The 23,016-nt window shown below is 44.7% G+C and overlaps 1 pseudogene; it reads left to right on the top strand.

Annotated features, from left to right (window-relative positions):
* Window positions 1-12,566: 12,566 nt before the first annotated feature.
* LOC112649718 (40S ribosomal protein S14-like) lies at window positions 12,567-22,407 on the top strand (annotated as a pseudogene).
* The last annotated feature ends 609 nt before the right edge of the window (window positions 22,408-23,016 follow it).

Here is a 23,016-nt window from a genome sequence, read left to right as displayed (position 1 = left end):
ACTCACAATAATAGCAAAATATAAATGATCCAGAAATTAATGTAACAAGAAATTTATGTGACAAAGACTAATGCTTCACTGAGACATGTAAAGACAAATAATGAATAAATGAATAAATGGAAAGGTATATCTACAGCCTCTCTCTATGGCTTCAGGCTGAACATTTTACAACTCCAGTGTGAATGGCACTCTCTGGAGTTGTGCAATATGGTGGCCTTGGACATATCATGATCCTGGGTGGAAAGATTCAGTAATGTAAATTATCAGCTTTCCCCAAGTGAATTTGTAAATTTTTAAAAATATTTTATTTATTCATGAAATACAGAGAGAGGCAGAGACACAGGAAGAGGGAGAAGCAGGCTCCCCACATGGATCCCAATGTGGGGCTCCATCCCGGGACCAGGATCACACCCAGAGCCAAAGGCAGAAGCTCAACCACTGAGCCACTCAGGTATCCCTGAATTTGTAAATTTAATAAGATACCACTTAAAATCCAGCAGAACACTTGAGAACTTAGGAAATGATTTTGAAGTTCATAAATGTGCAAGGATAGTCAAGAACATTTTGAAAAGAAATAGTAAATGAGGAGACTTACACTACTGGGCATTAAAACATATTCCAAAGTCAGCTCCCATGGCTCAGTCAGTTAAGAGTCCCATTCTTGATCTCAGCTCAGGCCTTGATCTCAGGTTCATAAGTTCAAGCCCTGCATTGGGCTTTCACACTGGGTATGGAGCCTACTTAAAAAAAGAAAAAAGAAAACCATATCCCAAAGTCACAATAAAGAAAACAGGGAGGTATTAATAAAGAAATTTGGTACATCCAGCTCAATCAATGAAAGAGAGTAGAGTCCACAAACAGATGCAAATTTAGGTGCCAATTTAGTAGATGATGAAGGTAACTATTTAAGCATGTATGCTGGGATTTGGGGGAAATTGATCACACTAAATTGGTGTCAGGACTACCAGCTAATCATTTAGAAAAACAGAAACATTTTATATAGCATAGACCAAAATAAATTGCATTTGTAGACTAGCTCTAAATGGAAAACACAAAATGACAAAATATTAGTGGACATTGATATTTTTCTAAGTGTCATTTAGGACTCTTATTCAAGACAATATCTTTATTAATAGCTTAGGGATGAACAATCATCAATCATTTTTGCTGTTAGAAAAAAACATACAAAACTCCTAAATATTCCTAATTTACAATTTTCTATGCAAATGAAGAAAAAGTCTTGTTGAAGCTCTCATGAAAGAGCAGGTTATAAAGAGAAATGTGAACTTTATTTTAGAGGACCATATAGAACTTTTTAAAAATCAGCTTCATTGAGGAATAACTTACATACAATAAGTTAGCAATTTTAGTTGTATGAGTTTTTTTTTTAAAGATTTATTTATTTATTCATGAGAGAGAGACAGAGACAGACACAGAGACATAGGCAGAGGAAGAAGCAGGCTCCTTGCAGAGAGCCTGATGCAGGACTGCATCTCGGATCCCAGGATCATGCCCTGAGCTGAAGACAGACACTCAACCACTGGGTCACCCAGGTGTCCCTATTTGTATGAGTTTTTAATTAAAAATTTTATTGAGATAATTGTAGATTAATGTGTAGTTGTAACAAATATTACAGAGATCCCACGTAAATGTTACCGAGTTTCTCCCAATGGTGATAACTTATAACACCACAGTACAATATCACAGCCTACATATTGACATTGATAGCATCCACTGATCTTATTCAGATTTTACTTGTACTCATGTGTGTGTATACTTAGTTCCACACAGAATTATCCCATATGTGTAGGTTGGTGTATTCACCAGCACAATCAAGATACTGAGCAGTTCCATCACCATGAAGATCCTCCCATTGACTTTTTATAACTACACCTATATCATCCCCTACACACACACACACACACACACACACACACAGAGTTTAATAAGTGTTGACAAATAAATACAGTCATGTAATCATCTCCACAATTAGACTAGAAAACATTCCTATTATCCCAAAAAGTTCTCTCTTGCCTTTTTGCAGTCAATTCCTTCCTCTCATTCCTCACCCTAGCCAACCATTGGTCTGCTCTATTCCTGTAGTTTTACCTTTTCTAGAATTTCATAGAAATGTAATCAGCATGTTTTTGAGAGTTATCTGTGTTGTTGAAAGTATGAGTAGTTCATTCTTTTTATTGCTACGTAGTATTGCTACGTATACCATTGTATGGCTATGTCACGTTTTGTTTATCCCTTCATCCATATACAGACATTTGGGTTGTTTCCAGTTCTTTATTATTATGAACAAAGCCGTGAATATTCAATTCTTCATCTGAGTGTTTTCATTTCTCTTGGGTGGATACCTAAGAGTGTGATTGCTGGATCATATGGGAAGCATATGTTTTGTTTTAGATAGTTTCTCAAACTGTAGTTTTCCTTCTTCAAAGTCCAATCTGGTATTAATAGCATCCCATGTGTTTTTTCATTTCAGATACTATATTTCCCATTTCTAGAAATTCCATTTGGATCTAAAATTTTTTTAACTTCCATTTCTTTCCTCTTCGTGGCCACATTTTCCTCTACCTTCTCAAACATATGGATCATGATAGCTATTTTAATGTTCTTTGCTAAACCCACCATTCTCTATCATTTCTTGGTTTGTTTCTACTGATTAGTTTTCCATCTGGTGCTGCGCCACATTTTCCTACTTGTTTGCCTGCTTGACGATTTTTTATTAGATGCTGGACATTACATATTTTACGTTGTTGATTGCTGGATTTTGTTGTATTCCTTTAAATACCACTGGATTTTGTTCTGGAGTACATATCAGTTGGATCCTTTTGAGACTTACAGAGAAGCCTTTAGTCTAGGGTTAATTTTGCCTCTATTAAGGCAATACCCTTTTGAAGATTCTATTCAATGCCTCAGTCTATCTACTCAAGCTGATGGGAATATGAAGAATTCCTAGCCCCATGTGAACTCCAGGAAACTATCCTGCCTACTCTTGCCTGAAAACAGACATCTTCACTTAGGACTTTAAAGCATAACATTAAAGGCAGAAACTGTTAAGGAAAAGAGTTATAGATTTGACAACATAAAAATTTAAAGCCTCTCTCTTGGTTTCCTCTTAAATTCACTTCAAGTCAGCTGTTGTTTCTCATTAATTTGAATGCCAGTTGGTAGAGGGAGAATCAATGGGCCCTGGGTCTGGAGCCAGCTCTGCCACTCACCGTGCAACCACAGAAGAAATTCTCCTTTCTGGGCCTCAGTCTTCTGATCTGGAAAAGGGTGGGGTGCTCCCTGAGGCACTTTCAGCCCCAATACCATGAGCCCTGGCCAGATAGTACCAGCTTCTTGCTCATCTCTCTGCCTCCATAATAACCGACGCTCAGGGCCTCAGCTCCCCCTCGAAGCAACCTTCTTATTTCTATTTCCCTTTTTAAATATAATTTAGTTTTTATTTGATTTATGGACTTGGTCCCAGTCACTGAACTTCATTTGGCTTAGACGGCTTATTGATTTTCAATAACGGTGGAGCAGAAGAATAAAGAGATGACAGCAGCACTTGGCTGCAGATCCGGGGCCAGCTGAGAGAGACAGGAATTAATCATCTCCGGGGTGATCACTCAGGCTGTCCCTGGCAGGACAGCGACCCAGGGAGCTTGGCCAGCCTAGGACAGCCCAGCAAGCCACACAGTGATTGTCTGCCTCTGATAACATGAGCTCACCAGACTTCTCTGCCTCAGTTCTAATTCTAGCATTACCTGATGTAAGTCAATTACCCATCCAGCATCCTCATCTCCACAGAGGGGACGATGAAACAGTTCTTGAGGCTAGCCAGAGAGAGGCTGTGTCATTTGGATCAACAGGGAGGAGAAGATGATCATGTACAAACGCGCCAACATTAAACAAATGAATGGAAAGATAAATAGACGATGAAAGGTGAAGGGGATGCAGATGTGCCGGGTATGCTTGTTGATTTTGGCGTGGCTTCTCCTGGTTGCCTGTAGCAGCTGAAAACAGCAAGTTTGATCTATTTTTACTTCCCTAAAGAAATGAGAGAGAGAGAGAGAGAGAGACAGAGAGAGAGAGAAAAGCTTTCTTTTGTCTCTGGTCCTTTGCATATGCCGTTTTCTGAACAATGTTCCAGCCCTCTCTCTGTGTGGCCATTCCTGCTTCTCCCTCAGGTCTCAGCTTAATTGCTACCTCCTCTGGGAAGCCTTTCCTGATTCTTCCCACCCCCGACTCTCTCAACCCTCTCTTTCCTGATTCCCCCACTCTTGGTGGCCCCCAGCCCATGCTCCCCCCAGGTTCTGTGTTGACCCTGTTAGGACATTCACCACACTGTATTGCAACAGTTATATTGACTATGTTGTAGTTCACTGTTACAGCAATAGCAATGGTCTGTTTTCTTTTTCTTTTTTCTTTTTTTTTTTTTAATGGTCTGTTTCTTAACTATATCTCCTACTTAACTTCCAACTCTGTGAAGGCAGGGACAATGCCTGTTTATTCACCCAGTGTCCTGGTATGTAAGAAATAATAAATATTTGCTGAATGAGTGAAAGCTAAAAAGAATGATTTTCAAAGGTACACAGTGACTCAAAGAATATTTATTGGCAGTTAATTACATATTAACATTGTGGGTAGGTGTTGAAATCTGTTAAGTCCTTTACTTAATCTTCTCTACAACTGTTTAATTGTATGCATAATAAAACACTCAGAGAGGTAAGGTGACCAGCCCAAGGTCATGTAGCCAGACTCTGGCTAGGCCAATTTAGAATCTGGATCTCCTGATTAATAATTCCAGTTCTGCTAGGGGAACTCGACTGGTTCCTTCTCTTCCAAGGACCCCTTCTCCTCTATATGATGAGTGAGTTGAACTAGACCAGTTCTTAACCTTTGAGAACTGATGAAAGCAATGAACTATAGCCCCAGGGAAATGCACCTATGCCCTGAAAAAATCACACTCGATTTCATGGGTTCACAGACCCCCATAAAAACCTATCTTCAGTCCTCAGATTAAGAACCCCAAGCTCACGGATCATAAAGACCTTGCCAGCCCTCTCAGTCCTCCACAGTCTATGATTCACCCACTGACGTTGGTTTTATGAAGTGGCAAAATTCTTCCATTCGTTTTTTCAAAGTCTCAACCCCACCTCTCCTCCCTGCCAGCTGGCAGCAGCTCCTCCCTGCTGTGAGACCCCATTAGCCCCCAAACCCCAGGGCCCTGCCAGACTGCAGATGTCACACTAAGTTCTGGTCCTGATTTATTCTCCATGGTGTCTCTCTGGATGAGAAGTTGTGCATAACAGCAGGACTCAGCCCCTGGTAGAAGAAATGGCCAAGTTCAATCCTTAACAAATAAAACCACTGCTGTTCAGTAATTCCCATGGTTCATGAAAAATGTGATTCCCTTGCTGCAGCAAATGTGGAGGGTGGGAGACGTAAAGACGCTCCCACTTTGGTCTATGGAAGAAACCGTAACAATATAAATCAGTGAGATAGATAACCTTCTCCTCTATTCATTATCTGGGCTGGCCAGAGCTAATGTGTTTGTTTTTTAAATCCCCTGTCATCAGCCCTTCCCCCTCAAGAATAGCAGCACTATCCTTGTCTGAAATCCACCAGGACACTGCAGCAAAGAAACAACTTTCAGTTTCTGAAGATAATACCAATTCTCCAGGATCTCTAAGGCCAGGCCAACAATTTTACCCCACAGGCCAAAGAGTCTTACCTAGGGGCATCCAGGATGGGGAAGACACCTGGTAAAGGTGCTGGTAAGACTGATGGCACCAGTTCTTTTGGGTTGGAAAGATCATTTTGGCTGTGCATGGGGATGCACTGGGGGGACTGGGAGAGATGAGGATATAGATGAGGTGTGGTGGGGAGAAGCATGGTGCAGTCAGGTGAGAGGTCTCCTCTTATACCTTTGCTTTCTCTTATTCCCACAGTGAGGATGTCTATTGAAACTGTATGTAGATAGGATACTCTACTACTCTGAACGAGAGAGTGTCCAAGAGATGTGAGTGGAAGCTGTTGGGTGGAGCCTATTGGAACACTTTTTGGAAAGCCCTTTTGCCCTTCTTCACATCTTCTTTCTTCCTATCTAGAATGCAGATGGGATGACTGACATGCTGGAGCTGCTGAACCAATGCCAGACACTGTCTGCTCTTGGAATCAGTATGTGGGAAAAAATCTCTGCAGAGTATCAAATGGAGATGCTAAATAGAGAGATAGGTGGGTAAGTCTGGAGCTGGAGTGTCAAGGGCATATTACATGGGAGTGGGTGAGATGATTCAGAGAGTAGATAAACTTCATTGATTGATTAGCTGATAAAAAGAGATGCTCCTGGAGAACACCAACCTTCAAGGAAGAGGCTAGAGGAAAGAGGCTGCACAGAAGGAACAGCCAGAGAGAGAGGGTACCTGGATCCTATGGCGTCTTGGGAGCCAAGGGAGGACAGAGGCTTGGGAAATCTGAGTGGTCAGCAGTACACGTGACAGAGACGGCCAGTGGCTGAGATCAGAGAAGGGGACTTGGTGGCCATTCTCACACGTCAATGCCAGTCTGCCCAAGGACCTCATTGTGCCCTCCAGGCCCTGCCTGTAAAACTATGGGCACCTCACAGGCTAGCAGCTCCCAGGAGTCTGCACAGACAAGACAATGGAAAGAGAATACTTCCTTCCCTGACACTGTGACCAGGAGATTTTGGACATGATTACTGCAGTGTTTTCTCCCTGCCTAGTCTGAGTTCAGATGCACTTGATCTTATTAGATTTGATTCTTCTTGGCTCAAAGAGCCTGCAGCCTTATGCTCTGTGGGCCTCAGACCACTCACTCAACAAGTCGAAGGCAGAGCAGAAGCTAGAACTCAGGTCTTCCGATTACAAATCTGTCAGGCCTCAAAACCCACGTGGAACATTTCCTAGGTCTGGCTTTTAACAAATGCATTGGAGGTTGGCATGCTGCCGATGTTTTGCTGGCTCAGGGTAGGTACCAGGATATTTTTTGCAAATTGGGTACTCCGTCATGTAGAAAAACATCCTTTTAGGGGGTAAAACATCTGGAGTTACATTGCATGAAAAGAAACTGAAGACCAGGTTACACAGTTAGCACACAGTTCTCCCCATCTTAATAATGCTTAAAGATTCGGAACGTTCAGCAAATCTGTTGGTTGTTGTTCTTTCAATGTTTCCTTGGGGAGGTGCCACTAGTTTTTTCTGTCTTGTTTAACCCAGTAGGATTCATAAAGAAGGATGTGTCTCCAAGAGCTCGAACAAGAGCTTCATGAAAGCTCCAGATCTCACAGATTATATGTCACAAAACAAGCTTCTAAAAATAGAGATTGCCTGGCAAGAACATGGGTCTTGTCCTACTCAACCCAACCCCACAGGCAGCCTTTATTTTGATACCGGCCCTGACAATATTAATATTTGGGGGCTTCTGCTCAAGGAGATAACTGTAGTCAGCAAATCTAGCAATGAGTAGAAGACTGGTCACAGAACAGAGACATGATGAAAGGCGGAGCTTTGCAAGGCTCTGAAAGCTTGGGCAGAGTGTCCAGAGATTTACAAAGTGCTAGTCTTGGAATCAAACACCCAAACTCTAGTTCTGATTCACCAATGATTGTCTAGATGCCTTTAGGGAGCCTCTTCCACTCTCTGAGCTTTAGTTTTTACATCTATAAAATAAGGGTGGTAAATTCCAAAGTCTACCTACTTCAGAGTTGCTGTTGAAAGCTGTACAGGGGGTGCCTAGGTGGCTCAGTTGGTTAAGTGTCATGATACCAGTTGGTCAGGTCATGATACCAGGGTCCTGGGATAGAGCCCCACATTGGGCTCTCTGCTTAGCGGGGAGCCTGCTTTTCCCTCTCCCTCTGCTGCTCCCCCTGCTTGTGCACGCTCATTCTCTCTGTCAAATGAATAAATAAAATCTTGGGGAAAAAAAAGCTGTACAGATGTAAAGCATCAGCCCATATAAAAGGACCATCCTCTGGTGATGGTGCTCTGGTGAAGAATATTCAGACAGTCTGTGGTGGTCTGTGAGCAGCTATGGAAGGCTCTTCTAGGCAGAAGCATGTGTTTTCCTTTGGAAAGGACTCTTCTTATTGAGGCCATTCATGAAGGTGCTCACAAGGACTGTGTGGGCCACTCCTCAGCACCTGACATTAAATTGGGAATCAGCCCCTTCCCTTGACTCATCAACACACAAGATCAAGCTTCAGAAAAAGTGTGCAAGACAAATACTTTAGCTGCAGTGGCTACAACTGATGGCCTCTGCTTGATGTGATTAAATCTCCCAAAATAAGAAAATGGATTTGGTGGTGGGCTCGTGTCCAGGGAAATTGACCTCATCTTCACTGTCACTTAGGTTATTGCAGGTGCTTCTATGAGCAAGAGGACAAACCAGTCTCTTGTGTTTAGAAAACATCTTGCCCCTTGGGAACTTCTGAATCTTGTTTGTGAGTGTGTGCACGTGAATGTGCATGTGCATGTACATGAGTATGCATCTTGTAGGGCTGTGCATTCGGGTCTATATGTATGTTCATGAAGGCATGTGTGTGTGCTTACGTGTGTGTGTACATGTTTGTATCTGTGTGCTATGCACGTGCATGATGCATGCACGTGTGTGTGTGTGTGTCCAAGTGTACATACTTACTCTCCCTCACAAGGAGGGAGGTTTATTCAATTGCGCCAGGGCCAGGGGATGATTTAATAAGCCCTGGGTCTCCTTGTCCAACATGCTGAGCTATGGAAATGGCAAAGCCTTTCCAAACCTGAAAGACGGATTAGTTCATTTTCAGGTTTTGCCATGAATTGGTGGTTCCTGGGATGGCTAATGGCTCAGAGAGGGAGCATTTGCATCCAGCAGTGTCAGAGAGGCTGTGGGATTAGTGGCTAGGGGGTGATTTAGGATAGCTATTTGGAAACATCTACCATTTTCCAATAATGCTTGAGAAATTGCCTCTCCTGAGAAATTTCACAAGGGCCTGGAACAGCGACGAAGGAGGCCGGGGAAAATGCAGATTCCTCTTGTGTGAGCAGTACAGCTGCAGGCCTCCAGAAAACCTGATATCCCAGATACCTCTAGGCAGATTGGCGGCATCGATTGCACTGTTGCCTGCCCAGATTTGTGCATGTGCTGGTCTCCCTGCACCTCCCTCGGGTCACCCCCCCAACATCTATCTGATGAAATTAGTATTTGAAATACAATAAAGTGATTAGTTCACTTGACTGTGACAAACATATTTAATCTTCACCGATTGATAGTGTCAGAAAACCAGCACCATTAGTTAAATTATCCCCTGGACTCAGAGAAGCAAACAGCCTAATTGAAGAAGGCAAACACCAAGGCCTCCTTTCAGCCCAAGCACGTCCTACCTTGTGGGTTTGGAGAGCTCTGGTTTGAACTTTAGCCATAATCTGACTTCTCTGCAGCCACCACTGTCTGAACCCATTCTGGGCCTCAGTTTTCTCATCTGTCAGTATAGTGCAGAGATGGAGAGGAGACTCTGGAGTAATGATCTATTCAAATCAGCACTGCTAATCAGCTGACCATGGACAAGTGATTTAACTTCTGTGCCTCAGTTTCTTCAACTCTAAAATAGGGATGTTGATACTAGCATATGGGTTCTAGAGAGGGGCTGGTGAAGAGGCCTGGCCTGGGTTTTCCCCCTAACTCCGCAGTGCCACAGTTTGACCACCTTGGCTCCTTCCCTCTCTCAGCTCCAGTCTCCCCATCTGTAAACAGTGGAAAGTGAGATTCCACAGGCTCCTGAAGCCCTAATATTCCATGAACCTGGGAGCCTAATGTTCTTGTTGATATACATGGCGGTTGCTAGAAGTAAGCCAGGGGTAGGAAGGCTAAGTGATCTCATAGCCAAGGGAGGATGCCTTTGGAGCAACATAATAATGTTTTCGTATGTGGCAGGGTAGAGGATGGGGTTAATAGCACAGGGAACCATGCTTTCTAGGTGTGAAATGAAATTGATTCCATTTCGTTTCAGCCCAAGAATCCTCAAAGGCCTGATATCCACAGTGGGTCCGCTGGTGCCAGGGAAAGGAAATGTCTCATTCACTCATCCAGTGTTTGTGAAGCATCATCTCTGTGGCAGACCTTGTATTGGGAGCTAGAGATACAGGGGAGGACCAACCCCAGCCTGTGTCCTTTGTCTTCAGGGACTGAGCCACATGAACAACCACCTCCAATATGATGTTGTATTAGTTTTCAATGGCTGCTGTAACAAGATACCACAAACTTAGTGACTTAAAGCAACACACATATATTACCTTGGTGCTGGAGGTCAAAAGTCTAATTTGAGTCTCATTAGGCTAAAATCAAGGAACTCAGGAGGACTGTGGTCCATTTTGGAGACTGTGACAGAGAATTCAATTATTTGCCTTTTTCCAGCTCCTAGGGGCTGCCTGCCTTCCTTGCCCTACCATTACTTGACCTCTGCATCCATTGTCACATACCTTTTCTGCCTCTCACACTCCTGTCTCCTTCTTGTAAGGACCTGTATGAGTAATTGGACCCACCTGAAATAATCCAGGCCATTCTCTCCATCTCAAAATCCTTAATCACACCTGTAAAGTTCCTTTTGCCATAAGGTAATATATTCAAAGGTTTCAGGTTTATTCTACTTACTACAGACATAGAAGTCCCAAAGCTGGAATAAAAAGTCCCAAAGCTGGAATAAAAAGACAAGGAGTCAGCCTTCCCAAGAAAGTTTGAAAGTACTATTAGTAGAGGTCCTTGACACGTAAGTAGGATTTGGGCTTCTGGAATAGGAGGAATGTTCTAGGCAATAGGAACAAGAGCAGCAAAGGCTTGGGCGGGAGATGGTGTGGTATGTTTGGAGAACACAGTGGGTAGAAATGAGCAGTGAGGCAGGAGAGAGAGAGGCAGAGGCCAGCACGGGAAGGCCTTGTATGCACACTTCTGTATGGGGACCCACAAAAGAGCTTTAGACAAGGGGCAGTCAGGTCAGACTTGAATTTCATGAAGATTATTCTGGCTACAAAGGGAGTATGATAGGAGGAGGTAAACTAAGGTCAGGGACTTCAGGGTGGAGGCTGCTATGGAGATTCTGAGATAATGACCTAAGTAAGATATTGGTGGGGTCAGAATTCTCAGAGGCCACAGGTGTGATGCTGGCACCTAGCACTGACTGGGAAGGGAATGTGAGGCATACACCACCCCCAGGGCTCTGGCTGGGGTGAGGGTAGAGAGCAGACCCAAGCCCCTAAGAGAGGCCTCTTGTCTCTAAGTGCTTTCTTCAGTCTTGGGGTGCTGCGAGCTGCACACACATATGCCCGTGGTGACTGAGGCGGGGTCCGCTATCCCTCTCCGGACCTGGCAGCTGCTCCCCCCACAGAACGGAACACCGATAGATGCTCAGCTGCCACTGGAACGTTGCCTGGGCATTTCCACATGCTGCAGACCCAGGCCGCCACGCCCTCTGATGGGGGGCATAATTTATTCTCTCTAGCACTGATTGTTAGAGGGAAATCCTCCTGTTTCCAATTACTCTGTGGGTCAGGCTGATAAAATGTTGGACCGAAGGTAATTTCCAATGAATAAAATGTGTTGGGTGTGGAGTGTTATTAAGAGAGAACAATGCCCTGAACAAACACTTCCTCTAAGGAAGCCTTCAGTGAAAGGGACTCAGCCCGGAATCCTGCTCTGGTTCCTCAGGCTGGCAGACTTGCAGAGCTCACCTGGAAAGGACTTGGGAGTCACCTGAGCGCATTCCCTCCCTTCAATCCATTCTGCAAGAAACAGGACAGTAGGGTGGTCAAGCCACAAGCTAGGGAGTCTCACAGTCCTGGCTTCTATGTCTCAGCTCTCTCTCTCTTCAGCTAGGGACCTCGGCAAGTTCTTCAGAATTCCTGTCAATCTTACTCCTCTTACAGTACCAAGGGAAGCATTAAACCTTTGCCCTCCGCATCCCTGGGGCGTCTCTTGGACATCACTTGGGCTTAAAGTTCTCCCCTTAGTAGGGATCCACCTGGGGAAGGGGAAGAGCAATTAACACCTTTCCAACCCCTGGGGGACTGGCCCTGCCTCCTGCCAATTACTGCTTCAGGACCCACCTGCTCTTGAAAGTGGTGCTCAATTATCAGGAATAAGTGTGAAGGCGAAGCCCAGAGCCTCATTACCTGCCTCTTCATCAGCCTGTAGAGGAGGGAGAGCCCCATCCCTGCTCTGCTACGCTGGAGGATCAAGGAAAGATGAGGATTTTCTGAGTGTTCATCCACCTGCAGGAAGGAAGGGCATTCACTCCGCATTGTCAAAGGAATGAGGCAGAAGCTTGTGGTTTTGGGTTTTTTTTTTAATTGTATGTGCACATTTCTAGCAGATAATGCATTTAGATATTTGCCTGTGTTTCTTCTGTCTTTTCCCTCCTGTTTCCAAGAAGAAACCTGGCCTTTACTCTCCATTGACTCTGGAAGAGCTGCTTGCAGGCATCAGTTCCCACCTGGCCTTTGTTTTCCAAAACTCTGAGTTGCTAGAGGGATTCACACAGGGAGGCAGGGAGAGAGGAGCCAGCTGTGAGAGCGGAGATGCCCCAGCAGAGCCGTGAGAAGTTGGGGCACAGACCCACTTTTCCAAAATGCCAAGGGAGATGGCAGTCCTTGGAGGCGATGGCTAAGTGCCCACAAGGAGGCTGGACTCTGTCCGCACAATACCCAGGTTCAGAGACCACAGGGCAGCTGGCGGTGAACACATCCAGGCCAGCAGGGCAGCCGCGACAGACAGGCTGGGTTAGGGGCCATTATCCCCTTCTCCCTGCAATTTGGGGGCCTAGGGAAGGTGAGGTGCTCCGCATTTTCTGAAGTGCCTGAGTCTGAATGTCCCGGCATCTTGGCAGAGGTAGGGAAGAGGTGGAAGCTGTGAGTGTGAGTTAGAAAAAGTGAAATAACATGATTTGTCTTACTGATTTAGGTTTTGTGGGGTTTTTTAGATTCATTTATTTACTTGAGAGAGAGAGAGCATGCATGGGCTGTGAGGTGGGGAGGCAGAGGGAGAGGGAGATGGAGAGAGAAACCTAAGCTGACTCAGTGCAGAGCCTGACCCAGGGTTTGATCTCACGACCCTGATATCATGACCTGAGCTGAAACCAACAATCAGACACTTAACTGACTGCACCACCCAGGAGCCCCTTATTCAGGTTTTTGAAAGAAATACAGGCTATGAGGGATAACAAAAGGATAAGCCACCCCAGGCTCTGGCTTAGGTGATTGGGTGTCTCTATGAAAATGACTAGAAGGAAATTCACTAAATCTTTGGTAACAGATTTCTAATGAATGTTTTCTAATAGGATGTTTTACTTCACTAATAATAAGAAAAAAAAAACAGAATTGATGTACCACACCTTTAGTGGCCCCTTTAGAGGCTGCTCTGCTTCCCCTGTGGGATTTAGGGAGTAAGGGAACTGACGTGACCATGAAGCTCATGATGCTTGCTACACCATGGACAATAAAGTTTTTTGTCTCTGACCCAGGAGTCTCATATCTTTTGTCACCCTCCATGTAACTGTAGCAGGCTGGTTTGCTAGCTTTCAAGTAGGGGAAATCTCAGACCTTCACAGTCCTTGGCAGGTTTACATTCAAAGGAAATATTGAATTTTATAAAATCAGTTTCCAGTTTTCTTGAAGTTTTTTTTTAAAGATTTTATTTATTTATTCATAGAGACAGAGAGAGAGAGGCAGAGACACAGGCAGAGAGAGAAGCAGGCACCATACAGAGAGCCTGACGTGGGACTCGATCCAGGGTCTCCAGGATCACGCCCTGGGCTACAGGCAACGCTAAACCGCTGCGCCACCAGGGCCACCCCTTTCTTGAAGTTTTATAAAACCAGGAATGAGGCTGGAATTTGTTGAAATGGGTGCCACCCTTTACACCCATCATCTCACTTATTCCTCCCTATAGTCCTGTGAAGTGTGTGTGATGAGCCCCATCTTACAGATGATGAAACCAAGACTCAGAGGGGTGAGGGCATTTGCCCAGGATGAACTAAATTAGAGGCTCATCTATTCTAATTCAGCCCTGGTGCCTCTATCTCAGATCCCAGCAGTGCAGAGAGCTCAGAGCAGCCTTGAAGCTTACTCTGTGGCAAGCCTCTAGGAAGCAATAGGTGTTTCTATAGCAACCAGCTTCCCAAGGTCCATATCAATGCAGCAAACCTCAACCCTAAAACCTGACCCTAAAGTCCCTAGGCTACAGTTTTGGGGATTATTCCCAGGAAAATATCCTTCTGGCCTCTCCTTGGTGGAATCAATTCAGAGAAAGAGGAGACCTCAACCTGGTAACCATTGGAGTTGAGAAGTGCTAGAATGTATACATCCTCCTAAAATGGTTAACATTGCCATGATGGATTCAAGCAGTAAATACAAATTGAAGACCTAGCATGTGCCAGACATTGTTCTAGGTAGTAGGCATACAGCAGTAAAGAGAACATAAAACCTCTCTGCTTTCACAGTGCTTCATTTTCAAAACATAAATATATAATTTAGTAGAGACTAGGCATAAGTGTCACAAGCAATAACAAAACAAAGAACAAAAACAAAAGAGGATAAGAACATAGAGAATGAAGAAGGGGTGATGGTGGAGGTCAAGAAAAGTTTCTCTGAAGAGAAGAGGTTTGAGCTGATATCTGAGGAAAAGAGGCAGTGAGCCAGATAACCACATAGAGGAAGAGCACTCCAGACAGCGGGTACAGCAAGTGCAAAAGTCCTGAGGCAGGAGTGTGCTAGCATAACTGAGGAGCATGGAGCTGGCTAGGTGGCTGAAGAGAAGTGACCAAGGGTGAGACCAGGTAGAGATGAGGTGGGACTTGGGGAAATGAAGATGGCCTCCCGTTGAGGCCAGGCAAAATGGTGTTTATATCCTGAGGCCTGTTGTTTTCCATTTTTGAGCTTGAATTTCTTTACCTACTGCATAAAGCCAGTGACATCTTCCCTGATGAGATAATATATCTAAAACATGATGTCCTGGCTTCTGCAATTATCATGGATTTATTATTGTTTAATTTCAGTGTCTTCTCCTTGTCATGCTCCTATTCTTGCACCACTAGAGTTGGATGCTGTTGCTGCAGTGACTTTGAGCCTGTGAGCTGGGGCACCGGCGGGGTGGAGGGTTGAGCCTTTACCAGTAATTACTGCTCCTGGGAAGCCCTCTTGGCTCTGCTCCACACTCAGCGTGGTGAGGACGACAGCCACTTGTCAGAAGCCTCCCAGAGAGACCACCTGGAAATGAGAGCAGCCCTGACCGGGGGAGCCGTGCTGAAGGGGGAAGGGAGTGCGGGCCCCTTTGTCATTAGGCAGCCAGAGCTGGAGGGATCGCTCCGGTTTAAATTAAGGATTTAATGAGATGAGGCCAAATTAGATGCAATTAAAAAGACACTTTAGAGCTGGCAGCCAACCAAGAGAGGCAGTAATGACTTTCCTAGAAGGGAATCCCACAGGCGGCGGGGGGGGGGGGGGGGGGGGGGGGGGGGGGGGGGGGGGCGGGGGGGCGGGGAGGACCAGGAGGGCTTGGTTTTCTACTCCTGGAAACATCCGGGGTTGGGGGATGGGAGGATAAAACAGAATCAGTTATTGACAATGCTGGTGCCCAGTAAGGGCTGGCTAGCCCTCAGATGTTGACCCAGGAAGGGCCTTTGAGAGATTGCCAAGGCTTATGGTTTTCAACTGGGATTTTTAGTGCCCACAAGGATCCAAAGAAGACCTTTACTAACTTCACGAAGCACTGTCTAAATATACATCCTAAATTATTTTAAATCTTGAAACAAAAATGTAGTGCATGCTTTCAAATTTTAGTTCATGGGGGCTAGCCAACATGCTGCACAGTGAGATTCTATATTACCCCCAGGATGAAGCTTCCATGGTGAGCCTGGGCTCCCATGTGGATTCAAAGCAGATGCCCCATTGCTTGGGAAGGTCGCTTACCTGCCTCGCTGTACTGCCCTCATTGGGTGAGTCCCTGTGTCCTGTTGTCCTAGGTGATTCACGTATAGCGCCCAATTAAATGTCTAGCACAGTTAGAGGCTGTTCTGGGCATCGAAGATGGGCTGCAGAGTAACAGGGGATTGGGCAAAAGTGCCGGAAGTCTGAAACTATCCTGTGGGGACTATTGCTGAGGGGAAGTTTAGGCACTTCTTGTTTGATCTGATAACGAGCTCAGTATGGTCCCATGGTTACTCTGCTTACCATTCTAGATAATATGTTTTGGAGAAGCTTGGATTTGACATGCAAAACAAGATAAATTTGACTGCTTGGAAATTGTGAGTGAAGAGCTGTCAGAGATGGGCACTGACACGTGAGGTTTTCCTTAAACGACAACCCTGGACACCCTTCAAACTGCATTTGAAAAGTATTTTTCTACCAAACAATGAATATTTATTTATTTTTTTTTTACAATGAATATTTAAACGAAGAAAACTATTCATCATCTGTCTCCAAATTTAATACTGTTTAAGGAATGAGAGCAGGACTTAGGTATTATTAATAATTCAACCCTGAAACAAAATAATTGCCTATTAGTCCTCTTGAAGTTTCTGGATCAATTTAATTGGAGAATGTTCTGAGATTGGAAGGTAAAGTGTTTTGAAAATCTGTTACCATTTGCAACTACTATTCAGGGTGGAACAGGATTTTAATAATACAGTGAAACCAAATCTAAATACTGAAATAAATTGGATATTGATACGGATACTGGATTGCAACTATTATTTATAATGCCTGATTTCAAATTATTTGGGTTACTAAAATAGCCTCATTATTCTCATTGGTTGACTTTATAATAAGTAGTGCTTATACATTAGAAATGAAACATAAATTTATAATAATGTCACTCTTGTCGGTTTTAGGTAATGGACTTCCACTGACAAATGTGTTTGAATATTACTGCTGAAACAGTTGGAAACCACTAACCTAGTCCAACCCTATGGTGATACAATTGAGAAACAGACCCCAGAGAGGAACAGAGGTTTGTTCACTCAGGACAGCAGAGTCAGCAGCAGGGCTGGGCATAGAAGGGGGATCCCCTGACCTCCAGCTATAAAGAGGCCCAGCTCTGCCTCCTGCCTTCACCTGGTCCACCCTCTTCTCTCTTAGTGGGACCCCCTTCCTCCCTCTACCATCCATCCTTCTCCATGCAGTGCTAATCTGTAACTAAGTTCCCTCCTTCAAATCCTGGGGTGGATTAGAACACCTAGGACTATAAATTATAAACTATTATAAATAATAGTTGCAGTTTAAAATCCTTCTCCCTGGAGCCACCATGTCACATGGGGGAGCCTGGTGGTCTACCGTCAGGGAATGGGGAGACTGAGAAAGCAGAGCACCAGCCCCCAACCCCACTCCAAACAAAGATGGTGAATGGAACATAGCACAGTGCTTGAGCACAGAAGGCTCTGACACTGGGATGCCTGTTTCAAAGCCCACCTGACCCTCTAACCAAAGTAAACCAGGTATGACAATACTGCCTGCCCAGTAGGGATATTGTGAGAACTTAGGGAATCAATCCATGTAAGGCACTTGGAAACTAGCCACTCTTAGCCATTATTATCTGTTTTATAACAAGGGATTGATGTAAGATGTTCTTTTTTCTAAAGGATTTGGACACTAAGGAATGTAGGGCAAAAAACTGCCTTAGAATATAAATCTAAAACATTTTACCCTGACAATTGAAGTCTTTAGCCTTCTCCACCCCTCTTCTCCTGCCTTTCTCTGTCTTCTCACTGCCCCCAAGGTAAGCCTCACCACTCAGCCCCCTCTTCCCCACCCTGTGCCTTTGTGAGTCCCACTCCCTTCACACATGCCTCATCACCTCATCTCACTAGGCCTACCCATTAAGCCACCACTTCCCGGAAACCATCCATGGTAGTGGACCTTGATAGTGGCAACTCCAGAATTTCTACAGGAAGGGTTAATGTCAGCAGCGTACTGGGGCATGGAGGCTGATTTCTGTGCCACACAGAGTAGCTTTGACCTGATCCAACTGGGTGCTCTGGAGTGTAAGTCACGCCTCTGGGTTGTCCTGTCCCAAGACCAGGGAGCTGGGCACCTGCCAGTCATTAGCTACAGGAAAGCTAAATTCCCAGACACTTCAGTCTGTCTGCTCTTTGGGGAAGAGTTTCCTGGTAGCCTGGGGCCATAGAACGGGAGTCACAGGTGTAGGCCACTAGAAACAAAAGAACACAGGATTCAGGGGAGGAGGGCAATGTACAGACTGGTAAAGGGCCTCTGAGGGGCACTGGGTGGAGCCCCTCCAGCCTCTACCTCAGAGACTACACCATCCCTGTATTCAAGGAGCTCACAGAGGGGAAAATGCATATGCTAACAGGTAAGTTGAGATTCATAGATGATCTGGGGTGATTAATTGTCTTCAATTCCCCAAAGATCACCTATGAAGCGGGGAGTTATAAATTGGGAATTGAAGTGTGCTTTGCACTGGAAGGGACTGACCTTACATTATCAAGCTTCATTTGCATCTCTCACTCCCCACCTCCAAGTTAGGGCTGCTGTCTATGCTGTTGCACTCCAGGACTGTTAAAACAAGGCAGGAATCACAGGGTTTTGGTTCCCCACAGACTAATTGCAAGCCCAGGATATCAAAACAGACTGATTTCCCCAGGGACATGGACATGTTATCATAATTCTGACACTCTCCTTTTATCCTACAACTCTGACAGAGCCAGGGTGCTAATCAAGTCACTTCCTGTGCAAATCCACACTCCCACCTTTGGTTTTCAGGGCAGTGGAGATGGACACTGGGGAGGAACTGGGGATAGGGCTGTGAGAGGGCTGCAGCTAGGTGACAAAACTGACAGTCTGTGAAGATGGGGCTCTGTCTTCCCAGGTGATCCTGAAACCCAATCCTAATCCTATGGAAAACTCATGGACTGCCAGAGCTGAAGAGCTTTTGGTCTCTAAGTCATGGCTTCCAAATGGTGCTCTTCCAACCAACACAGCAAGAAGGGACTACCAAGGTCCCCAGGAGAGAAGAAGCAAACAACCTGTCCCAGTCTTAAGTGTGGCCTTCCATATCAGAGGCCACCTGAAAAGGTATCTGCAACTGGTAAAGAGTCCCAGATGCACTGACTTGGCAAAGCCATTCCTCTTAGGCTACAGAACCCCCTGGACAGAGGGCAAGGGGGAGTCCAACAAGTTGGACAAGAGCCTGGCCTGGACACAGAGCTCCTGATTCCTAGTTTAACTTCCTTTCCTTTACTGCCTCCCACTACTCCCCATCCCCAAGTACCTCTCACCAAATCTGAAATTCAGAGCATGAGGCCTGGAAGAGACCCAATAGGTGATTCACTGTACACCTCCTCCTATCAGATGCCTTGGTGCTCTCACAGCAAATGCTCAGCCAGCCTTAATCGGATCCACGCAGCCATGGAGAGTTCATTGCATCTTGTGCTGGCCACTCCTGTCTTCGCATAGCTCTGTTACGAAAGTCTTCCTCCTATTTTTCCCCAAACTGCTTGCTGCTCAGCTTCCTCAGTCTGCCTCTGGGGCCCCACAAGGCACAACTGTTCCCCTCTCCTGGAATAGAGCCCTTTAGATGGCAATAATAGCAACCACCAGTTTACTCCTCAGAAAAGATTTCTACTAGTCCTTTCCACTCAACTGCCACCTTATGGGCCGTTCATAGTAACAGTCAAAATTCTTCACTGCTTTCTTATTCATCTGATATTTTCACCTTCACTATGGCTCCTGTTCCACATGAGAACATGGTCCAATATGCACAGCAAGGATCCTAACAGTCCATTTAACAGCAGCAGCCAACAGAAGTGCCAGAATTTGCTTAGGATCCCATAGCACAGCTGGACTCCAAAGTTTCCCATTTTCCTTAGGAGAATATTTGGGTGCTGAGTCTTAGTGACTGTGGAGCTCTCATTCTCTCATCTAGCAGGTGTCCCTGGTGCTTCCCTTAAGGGCCCATCCAACCTTGCAAGCCCCCTAATTGGGGTGACATTGAAAAGTGTGTCTGGCTCCTGTGGCTGTGATATTTAAATCATCTGAGCTCTATGTAGGAGGGTAGGGAGGTGGCTACATGGCTCTGATCACCTGGGACCCAGATTCTGTGAGTATCAATTCCCCTTCCTGAATCACGTGGGCCCCGGTGGTTAAATTCCACATAGAGAGCTGGGCCTCTGATGTCTGACCTTCAAATATAGGGCAGCGCTGGCCGGCGGGAGACAGCTGGAGCCGCTTACTCATAATGCCAGCTGACTCATTTTTTTCATTTGCTCAGCCAATTGGTGGGTGAATTAATTAAGTGATACAGCCAGAATGAACAGCTACAGGCTTCACTCTGCCAGCCTTAGCATCGTCTTGTTTTGGACTCTTTAGATGGATACAAGGAAGGAGGGAGCAATGGCTTGGGACTTAGGATGAACTGTATTTGAATCCCAGTTCTGCTATAGCAGCTTGGTTGTATGGCTTTGGACAAGTCCTTTCCCTGACATGAGCTTCAGTTTGCTGCTCTTTACAGTGAAAGGATTGGATTCAGGGAGTACAAGGGGGTGCTTTTCAGGATATTGCTCTTTGTAGCCTTGTGCAAGAATGAGCTAGATAAATGATAAACATGGATGCAGAGGTTGCAAGCTGATGGCCTAAGAGTTACATCTTTTCCATGAATGTGTTTTATTTCATGATCATACTACTATTCAAGGTTATGTTTTTACTTTGAAGGTGTTGAAATGAGAAGTACATGTTTAGTTTGGCCTCATCCCCAACATTCCCTATTTTCCTATACCTAGTCTCTTTTGGGACCAATCTGGCCTCTGAAGACAATTGAGTGTGCAGCCCTCGGGGCTGGTTGAATCATTTTCTATGGACAGGATAATAACAGGGAAGACAATAATAGCCACTCTTGTTTTATGCTTCCGCTTTTTCCATCTATTGAAATGTTTGGCGTGATGCTAGAGTCTCCAGGCAATTTCACAAAATCTCCAGTTCGTTATTCTCCATCCACATAGAATTGTGGTGAGGCTCAAGTTGGCCATGTGTGGTAGGGATTAAATGCTTGCCAGCATGATTGCAATTTAGAGATGAAAGCTAAATTCACCTTAGTGGATGATTGCTTTGTTTGGGAAAACACACTATTAGATCCTTGTTATCTAAAGGCAAAACCCAGAGCTTGTTTTTGGGGAGTGGGGGACGGTGGTAAAGGTTGTGATGGATGAATGGAAAGAAAACTGCTCCACGTAATAAAGTAAAATTAGGTCATACTTTGGTAGAGAGTTTATAAAGTTAACTGGTTCCAGATTTCTTGAAAGCTCAAAAACAAGATTGGGGGTGGGTGGGAAAAACACATAAGAAAAGGCTTTTGTCCTCAAACAAGAATGAACCTGAGCAGCATAGACAAGGGAAGTATAGTTAGTCAGTGATTCTCAAAAATGTTAAGTTAACAAATGTCAACACACTAGATTAAGAATCACCAAATTAAGGGTTGTGATTCAAATCCAGCTCATTGCTCATTTTTGTATTGCCTGCAAGGTAAAAATGGTTTTTATATTTTTAAATGGTTAGGGAAAAAATCAGAATATTTTGTGACATGAAAATGATATAAAATTTGATTTTCAGTGTCCATAAAGTATTCTTGGAACACAGCCACACTCGTGTTTACATATTCTTTACAGCTGATTCTGCACTATAATCACAGACTCGAGTAACCATGACAGAGACTGTGTCCTGCTGACCAGTAAACAATCACCTCAGTAAATGTGCTTAGAGCTCTTGGAAGAGGAATGGGGAACTCATCACCCTATAAACTTGTTGGTGTTTTGGGATCATTCCTCTTCTTCTGTCAATGGGTTCCAGGTATGAAAATTGGTTCAGATCTATGAACTGAGAATATAGGAAGAATTTGCACAGAAATAGCACCTCATACGGGGAAGGAAAAGAAAGAAGAACAAGTCATCAGTCTTGGACCTCAAGTAGCTAAAGGAGAAAATGTGTTTGGTGTCTGCCACATATTTGCATCCTTCAATGACACTTTTGTCCATGTCACTGATCTTTCTGGCAAGGAAACCATCTGCTGTGTGACTGGTGGGATGAACATAAAGGCTGACCAAGATGAGTCCTCTCCCTACGCTGCCATGTTGGCTGCCCAAGATGTAGCCCAGAGGTACAAGGAGCTGAGCATCACTGCTCTCCACATCAAACTCTGGGCCACAGGAGGAAATAGAACCAAGACCCCTGAACCTGGGGCTCATCAGCCTTCAGATCCCTTGCCTGCTCAGGAATGAAGATTGGGTGGATTGAGGATGTCACACCCATCCCCTCCAATAGCACCCGCAGAAAGGGGGGTCACCGTGGTTGCCGTCTGTGAACAGGATTCTTCAAACTATTTTCTGTTAATAAATTGCCTTTGTGTAAGCTAAAAAAAGAGAGAGAGAATATACATGCCTTTTTATGGAGCAGTCATCCATTCTCAGCCTTCTGCTCCTCTATTCTTGTCTTCTGATTGTAGATTTCAAGCAGTGCCCTGGTTGGCCCCTAGGAATGTCGACTTAGCTCAGGCTGCTATAAGAAGATGTTGTAGACGAGGTGGCTTAAACAATAGACATTTGTTTCTCACAGTTCTGGGGTGGAAAGTCCAAGATCAAAATGCCAGCTGGTTTGGTTCCTGATGAGAGCCCTCTTCCTATCTTACAGATAGCTGTGTTCTTATTGTATTGTCATACAGTTGGCGGCAGGAGATGGGAATGGGAGGCTGCTCTACTCCCTTCCTCTTCTTATGAAGACACAGAGCCTAACATGGAGGCCTCACCCTCTTGACCTTATCTAAATCTCATTACTCCCACAGGCCCTACATCCTAATATCATCGCATTGGGAGTTCAGGTTTCAACATATGAATTTGGGGAGAAAACAAACAAAAAGTCCATAAGAGATGCACTGCTCTATTAATATCTCCACAACTTACAGAGGTTAAATCCCATTTAACTATTTCTTCAACTTGGCTGATTGTTTTCATATTGGGGCTCCTCTTCCTGT

This window comes from Canis lupus, chromosome 11 (genome assembly GCF_003254725.2).
Source record: "Canis lupus dingo isolate Sandy chromosome 11, ASM325472v2, whole genome shotgun sequence".
NCBI classification, from domain to species: Eukaryota; Metazoa; Chordata; class Mammalia; order Carnivora; family Canidae; genus Canis; species Canis lupus.
This window is presented reverse-complemented; position numbering and strand designations above follow the sequence as displayed.